We start from the raw sequence: 7,154 nt of genomic DNA, 5'->3' as shown, positions 1-7,154 counted from the left end.
AAAAAATAAAATTAGCTGGGTGTGGTGGCATATGCCTGTAGTCCTAGCTACTCAGGAGGCCAAGACAGGAGGATTGCTTGAGTCCAGGAGATCGAGGTGGCAGTGAGCTATGATTGTGCTACTGCACTCCAGCCTGGACAACAGAACAAGACTCTGTCTCTCAAAAAAAAAAAAAAAAAAAAAAAAAAAAAAAAAAATAGAAAAGACACAGGAAAGGTCAATCTGAAAAGACTGCATACTGTGTGATTTCAACTGTATGACCTTCTGGAAAAGGCAAAACTATGGTAAAAAGATCAGTGGTTGCCACAGGGAGGAGGGAGGGATGAATAAGGAGAGCACAGAGGATTTTTAGGGCAGTGAAACTATTATGTATAATACTATTTTATGGTTATCAGTAAACTGATTCCAAAGTTTACATGGAGGGCAAAAGACCCAGAGTAGTCAACTCAGTGTTGAAGTAGAAGAACAAAGTCAGAGGACTGACTATACTGGACTTTAAGCCTTACTATAAAGTTATAATGATCAAGACCATCCTCCTGCCTCAGCCTCCCAAGTAGCTGAGACAACAGGTGTGCACCACCACACTATTCTGGAAACTATTCCATATGACACAGAATACATGTATGTGGATACATGTATTTATACATTTGTCAAAAACCATAGAATGTATAACACCAAAAGTGAACCTCAATATAAAGTCTTGGCCTGGCGTGGTGGCTCATGCCTGTAATCCCAGTACTTTGGGAGGCTGAGGCAGGTGGATTGTTGAGTCCAGCAGTTTGAGACCAGCCAGGGCAACATAGCAAAACCTTGTGTCTACAAAAATACAAAAAAAATAGCCGGGTGTAGTGGCTTGCACCGGTAGTCCCGGCTACTCAGGGGCTGAGGTGGGAGGATCGCTTGAGCCTGGGAGGTCAAGGCTGCAGTGAGCTGTGTGATTGTACCACTGCACTCCAACCTGGGCAACAGAGTGGGACCCTGAAAAACCAAAAACAAAACCAAACAAACAACAACAACAAATATATATGTGTGTATATATATAACATATATTTGTGTATATTATATCTAATATATATTATATATAATATATATCATATATAATATATATTATATCATATATAATATATATTATAATATATATAATATATATAATATATTATATTATATACTATATATTATATTTTATATAATATATTATATTATATACTATATATTATATTTTATATAATATATTATATTATATTTTTTATATATTATATTATATATTATGTATGTTTTATATACACACACACACACACACACATATTTGGCTGTAACTAATGTACCACTGTGGTTTGGGATGTCTATAGGGGGAGGTTATGTGTGTATGGAAACAGAGTGAATTGGGAACTCTCTGTTCTTTGTGTTCAATTTTGCTGTGAACCTAAAACTGCTCTAAAAAATCAGGGTTGTCCAGGTGCAGTTGTTCATGCCTGTAATCCCAGCACTTGTGGAGGCTGAGGAGAGTGGATTGCTTGAGCCCAGGAGTTTGAGACCAGCCTTGGCAACATGGTGAAACCCCATCTCTACCAAAAATACAAAAATTAGCCAGTCTCATAACCTGGTCTCAAAATAAATAAATAAATAAATAGATTTAAAAAATAAGGGTTATTAATTTTAAAAAGTGATAGGAAGATTCTGTGAGCAAACCTAATCCATAGGGGTTGTTCAGGCCCCATCAGACCCAGCTTTGCCTCCAAATTCAGGGCGGATGGTGGTCTGCTAGATTCAGTATGCTTTATCTGCTATTTCAGCAGCCAAGCAAGGGTCAGTGGGTAAACTGCTGGGAAAGACAGTCCTGCACAGCCTGTCAAACCTTGCAGTTTCAAAGAATGTGCCTCGGGCTTGGAACTTTTACTTACATGGTGATAAAGAGCCTCCACACCCTGTGCTGGGCTCACTGCCCTGTTTGGCAATATCTTTTCCTGTTCCAGGTTTGACATGTACTTCTTTGTTCTGCTTAAACATGTGCATCATATGGTACCAGCCCAACCCCACTGCTGTATCTGTTCTCACTGGGAAGGGAATGGGGTCCCTCCCAGGCAACACACAAAGAGTGTATGCAGACCATCTGTCTGTCCTGGTTGCAGGGCAAGTCCCACTGGCCACGGGGAACCAATGCTCCCTATTGAAGCTGATCTTACTCTGTCTCTTCTCTGTGTGAGTAAAATGTTCCATCCAGTGCTTGTGTAAGTCTTGTCTTTCTTGACAACCCCCAAACCTTCAAACCCTGCAGTGGCTTAACATCGTAGGACTGCTGGTTTTGGTGGTACTCATTTTTATGCTCTGCTGTCCTCTACCCAGTGGGACTTCTCTGTTGGAGGTGGAAACAGGTGTCAGTTGCTTGACACCTGGTGACTGATATACCCCAGGTCGGGAACAGTATCTAGCACATAGTGCATAATCAGTAAATTCTTTGTGAATGAAAGAATGAATGAGTATAGATAGATGTGGCTTCCAGTACCCATACTGACACTTCCTACTTCTTTCTTCAGATAGAGAATAAGGAAAGCAGGAGGAGCAGGTTTGCCTGGGGCACAGGTGGTGAGTGAGTTGTTGGTGCCATTGGAATGATAACACATCATGAACTAATTCTATTAGTTGTCTCAAGTCTTGGAACTTCCACCTCCAGACTTTTTTTTCTTTTCTTTTCTTTTTTTTTTTTTTTTTTGAGACGGAGTCTTGCTCTGCCGCCCAGGCTGGAGTGCAGTGGCGTGATCTCGGCTCACTGCAAGCTCCGCCTCCCGGGTTCACGCCATTCTCCTGCTTCAGCCTCCCGAGTAGCTGGGACTACAGGCACCCGCCACCACGCCCAGCTAATTTTTTTGTATTTTTAGTAGAGACGGGGTTTCACCGTGTTAGTCAGGATGGTCTGGATCTCCTGACCTTGTGATCCGCCCGCCTCGGCCTCCCAAATTGCTGGGATTACAGGTGTGAGCCACTGTGCCTGGCCTCAGACTTTCTATAAGAGAGCTTTGCTCCCTCATGGGCTCTTGTAATGCCAAAGCTTTGCTTTCTAAGCCTGTCTGTGATACAGACTTATTACAGAAATCAAAGCTAACATGATTGTTTTCTTTCCCCTTACATTCTTTCTCTAATAAGGCCAGCACCCTCTCCTCTCTTCTGCTTCTCTCTCTCTCTCTTTTTTTCTCTCTCTCTTGGCAATGGGTGTCAGTGAACAGGAGGAGGATCACTTCAGGGCCCTGAGGAAAAATAAAATTTTGAAGATTATTTAGTGATGTGATAAAAAACACTTGACATTAGAATGGCAAGTGAAAAAAAGGCAGGACAGAAGCAGTTGTCAAAAGATGAAATTATGACAAATTTAGTTTGAAGACTGAATTAGGCCAGGTGCAGCGGCTCACGCCTGTAATCCTAGCACTTTGGGAAGCTGAGGTGTGTGGATCACCTGAGATCAGGAGTTCAAGGCCAGCCTGGCCAACATGGTGAAACCCTGTCTCTACTAAAAATACAAAAATTAGCTGGGTGTGGTGGTGGGCGCCTGTAATCTCAGCTACTCAGGAGGCTGAGGCAAGAGAATCACTTGAACCCAGGAGGCAGCGGTTGCAGTGAGCTGAGATCGTGCCACTGCACTCTAGCCTGGTGACAGAGCGAGACTCCGTCTCAAAAATAAATAAATAAACAAATAACTAATAAAGACCAAATTAGGTTTTGTTAGTGATTCTAGATTCGGGCAACATCTCATTCTATAAAATAGAACGGGTATTCTGATAAGCTGAACAGAGGAGATTGGCTTTATAAGCAGAAAAAGGCCAAAGAAAGCAAAAATAGGGAACCAAAAGCAGACTGGTTGGCATTAGTTATTTCAGATTACTTTCCTTGTAAGGATTAAAGCAGAGGGGCCTTCGTTATCATGCCAGCTAAATCTGGCCTGTTTGAGGATTTGGCTATTATCACAATAGAAACCTCCTAAGGGCCTGGGTTAGACATAGAGAAGATTGATTAGTCAACAAATGTTTATTGAGTACATACTATGTAGTCAGTGCTGTTCTAAGTACTTGAGGTATAGCAATGCATAAAAACAAAGATTCCATAGTTTTTCTTCCTCATGGCTATGGCCTGACTCAAAGATTCTTTCACCCCCTCCATTACCAATAAAGTTTAAATTCGTGTATATTCTCTCCTGGCTTCCTGATCCTCTCTCTTTCTCTACTTTTATGTTCAGATGCAAGGAATATCCTCTGCAGAAAAAGATGGAGGGTGGAGGAGGGAGTTAAGTTCAATTTTTCATTTTAAGTCCTTCATTAGTACTAAATGCATCAGTATTTCTTTGATATAAATGATAATTTTAAAATTCATTTAAAGTTGGATCACCTTCTAAAATCTCATTAAAATGTATTTTTCAATATCTTAGAATTAGAGGCAGAAGGGGGAATTCAGAGAAGATTAATTATATGATATAATATGTAATATATTTCAAATGGCCACAATTACACATAATTTAACTGCTTAAACATTTGTTTTATGTTTTTCTTATAGAAGAGTACACTATTCCAATGGATCACAGTAATCACCATCCTCAGATACATTGCTCTATTTTATTTTCATCCTAATATTTCAACCTGCCTCCTTCAAACTACAGAGAAGGGGCTGAGTTTGAGGCCAGAAAAGGAGTGAAAATCCTACCAGGCCAATTTGTTTGCCCACAACTGATTCTTAGTTTTAACATCTTATCTCTTTTCTCAAGTCACATTCCAGATCCCCATCTCAACACCCCAATTTTTTCTTCCCCATTTCAAAATAAGAAGAAAAAAATTAAGGAGGAAATTTCCCCCTTCTGTTTGAAAGGCAGAATCCTGATGCACTTTAAATTCCAAAACAAAGAAGCAAATGAACATGCAATCCTTTAGCATGTGGTTTTTACATGTAGCAAGGAATCAGGGTAAAAGGATAATTATCTACTTCCAGGTTCTCAAATGTTGGAATCATCTAGGGATTTTAAAATCTAGGCTTGTCAGTGTCTCACCCACAAAGATTTGGATTGAATTGATATGAGGTATGGACTTTTTAAAAGCTCTGAGGAGGATTCTAATCTGCAGCAAAGTTAAGAACCACTGATTTACATGCACAGTTCTTTGCTTCTCCAAGTGTGGTCCAAGAACTGCAACATGGGTACACCTGGAAGTTTGTTAAAAATATTCGTTGGTCCCTCCCCAGACCTCCTGAATTTGAATCTACAGTTTAACCAGATCCCAAGTGATTTGTATTCATATGCACATGAGAATTTGAGAATCTTACCTAGGGCTTTTACTAAGCAAACTGCCCCGATCTGAAAGAGTACAGTGCTCAGGAAGTACAGCTAGCAAGAATATGCCTCCTACCAGAAAAGTGAAGAAACCTCATGGTTATAGGCTCGAGTGCTGTGGCACTCGGAGAAATCAGGTATTAGCAGAACTTCGAGATTCAAAAAGCTGTATAGGTCTTAAAATCAGAGCTGCACTCCCAGTGGCTGCTTCCCGAACTTTGCAAGTGCTGGTGAAGCCAATCTGGTTGATCTGTTTGATCACACTAAATGTGGGTGCTATCCATGCTAACCACCTATCACGTTGAAAAACATCCAGTAAGTACATCCCAAACACAGAGAACCTGCTCAAACTCTTCTATGATGGGAAAATTTTGTTCTCAAACAAAACTTGAAAACTCTTCTCACCACTATGGGTGGTTCTGAGTCACTCAAGAACATTATATCGAGTGGAAATTAATGGACAAATTAGGCATTGACAAGCAGTTTCTATTTTCCTTTTTGTATGTGTTGGATATTTTCCAATTGCCCCTCCATATTCAGTCTCAGTCCTCAGCCCTGCTGTGACACTTGGGAGACTGAGTTTCCTGGATTGCCCTCTGGCTTCCAGTTGAGTTGGGCCAATGGGAAGCCCTGGCAGGAGATCAGAAGAAAGCTGGGTTCAGGTTATTTATTACCTCAGCTTCCTTTGTGCTGGACTATGGCTTGGATGTAGCCCTCAACTGAAAGCCACAGTTTCTCTCAGATGGCCTGCTCCTAGGGGTGAGAATAGCTTCTAAATGTTGCTAGCCATGGGATTCTGCACCACTCCGTGTTGCATTTCCTTAACCCTGTCCACTTTGTGTAAATCGCCCCTTGTGAACTCTCCCCACTTACCTTGTTTGAATGTGCCATCTGTTTCTCTATCACCTCGTCACCGTCTTCCTGGTGTTCAAGATCTATTCTCTGTTTCCATCTTTGGTGACTGGGGCATTAAAAAGGGGTGGATCAGATGAGTAAAGCAAAGCCTCAGGGCACAAATGGGCATCATCAATGCCCATCTGAAAGATCAATCGTCAACATGTTGCAGCCTGCCACTAGGAAGCACAAACCAGAGGACTACCAGGACAGCAGCTTGTAGCATGCCCTCCAATGGCAGCAGATGGCCTTATGGCTTTGGCTGTGCACCCTCAAGGTTCTCTGGCACTGGCAATAGATGACATTTGCTCCTACAGGGGGTGGGCAACCTCTCCAGGTTGCTTCACCTCCTCTTCAAGCAGCCCCTCCACCCCCTACCCCCAACCTACTCCTCCCAGATTCCACATATTATTGGGCAATGGCATCATTGTTCACTCACCAGGCGAGCCTAGTTAGAATTCACCCACAGGAGAAAACGAGTGAAGGCCGTGGGAAGCTAAAGTATGGTGCACCTCTGAGCTGGCTATGAACAAGTATTCCTGGGTATGGTGATGATGGGGATGAGCTCGTCTTGGAAAGGCAGGAGTTCTGGCACCTAGCTTCCCGTAGGATCTGGTTCCCCTCTTTGAAGTGTACCCAGGCGAAGAATGAGTGGCTTCCTTAACCCCTTCTCCTGGCCAGGACCAGTCTGCTAGATACTGCTGGCCCTATTTTCACCCCTAGCTTTGGATCCCTTTCTTCCCTGGAGGGAAAGAGGCCTTCAGGGCAGCCCCGCAGACACGACAGGAAGGATGCAAGAAAACAGGCGCGGCTGGGCATCCGAGCGTGGAAGGGAAGTGTCCAACTGAGGGAGGTGAGGGATGTTGGACAAGCCCCGCCGCCCGCCGCATTGGAGCCGGAGAGAAGCAGAGACGTTGGGCCTCCCAGTTTCCTAGAGAGGCCGCGGAGGGCCCCG

At 42.8% G+C, this 7,154-nt stretch overlaps 1 long non-coding RNA gene across 1 annotated transcript; it reads right to left on the bottom strand.

Annotated features, from left to right (window-relative positions):
- Positions 1–1,932: 1,932 nt before the first annotated feature.
- Positions 1,933–7,143, bottom strand: LOC104005537 (uncharacterized). Its single transcript, XR_678917.5, has 3 exons — positions 6,639–7,143; positions 6,179–6,266; positions 1,933–3,242 (listed from the first exon to the last, which is right to left on the bottom strand). It is a non-coding gene; the product is annotated as an uncharacterized LOC104005537 (long non-coding RNA).
- Positions 7,144–7,154: the final 11 nt, after the last annotated feature.

Source organism: Pan troglodytes, chromosome 2, assembly GCF_028858775.2.
Source record: "Pan troglodytes isolate AG18354 chromosome 2, NHGRI_mPanTro3-v2.0_pri, whole genome shotgun sequence".
NCBI lineage: Eukaryota > Metazoa > Chordata > Mammalia > Primates > Hominidae > Pan > Pan troglodytes.
The sequence above is the reverse complement of the archived record's forward strand: the minus strand, read 5'-3'. Positions and strand labels throughout refer to the sequence as shown.